The 1,098-nt window shown below is 30.9% G+C and overlaps 1 long non-coding RNA gene across 1 annotated transcript; it reads left to right on the forward strand.

The window, feature by feature from the left end:
* Positions 1–12: 12 nt before the first annotated feature.
* LOC109828660 lies at positions 13–890 on the forward strand. The gene is made up of 2 exons (XR_002243784.1): positions 13–115; positions 521–890. It is a non-coding gene; the product is annotated as an uncharacterized LOC109828660 (long non-coding RNA).
* Positions 891–1,098: the final 208 nt, after the last annotated feature.

The following is a 1,098-nucleotide window of genomic DNA, read 5'->3' on the forward strand; positions in this document are numbered from 1 at the left end:
CTAACATTGAAGTCACATGTTTTATTGCTACGTTAGGTATAGTAATGGAGCGTCTATATTTACAATGTCCGGTATATCTGCCAGGAAATTCCAAACAAAGATAGAAGCTGGCCAGGTAAATCATTAAATTTGCAGGCAAATTTAAAAGTTACATGTTACTATGTTAGTCATAAGAGCTCTCTTGTGAGGGCAGTATCGGAAGAAATTACATATTAAGACTTTTTTAGTATCCTCATTACATTAGTTGGAAACTAAAAGGAAATGACAGAATGAATGAATGGAAAGAGCGAGAAGAAAATCAGTTTTTCACTAGGAGATTTTCCACATGATTTAAATAAACTAATATTGTGTTCATTGCATACATATTTAGTTACCTATTTTGACCTCACAAGAGATTGGATGACGAATTTTGAGGAAAAAGAGTACCTGTAACTGATTATTTTAAAGTTCGAATTTGGAGATTGGCTGACGAATTTGGAGGAAAAAGCGTACCTGTAACTGATTATTCCTCTGAATTAAGGTTTCCTTGGATCTGAAGATGGAAGGGGATCAGATTGGGACAGCGAGCTCTCGAATTATGAAAGAAAAACAGTGAGGAGAAATGACAGAGATAATATGATAAATTAATCTACTCAACTTCATCTTCCGCCTAACCCATTTTATCATTTGATATAAACTAATTACCTTACTATGTATCTATTTTGCAGTGCAATATAATGTCTTCAAAATACTGATCAAGGATCTCAATGTCCAAGAGGCGGTCATCATTGTAAGTTTATTAGTAAATTCATATTATGTGAAGCTTTTCGTGTTGAATTAAGTTGTTATATTGTCCATAAATATTGGATTATGACTCTCTTTTCTTTGTCTATAAATGTTGAATTGGAATCTTCCTGATTGTTATTTGTATCATTCATAGATATTAAGATAAGTCATTATTTTGTCCATAAATGTTTAATCATATTATGTAGTTGTAATTATGCAAAAGTCTAACATGTATCTTGAAACTTAATTTTCATACTTTTGTTAAAAGTAATTACAGTAGATTTGATCTTTTTTATCTGTATATGTAAAATGTTTGCTGTTTTATTTAAAGAC

Source organism: Asparagus officinalis, unplaced genomic scaffold, assembly GCF_001876935.1.
Source record: "Asparagus officinalis unplaced genomic scaffold, Aspof.V1 AsparagusV1_Un3281, whole genome shotgun sequence".
Classification (NCBI taxonomy): Eukaryota; Viridiplantae; Streptophyta; class Magnoliopsida; order Asparagales; family Asparagaceae; genus Asparagus; species Asparagus officinalis.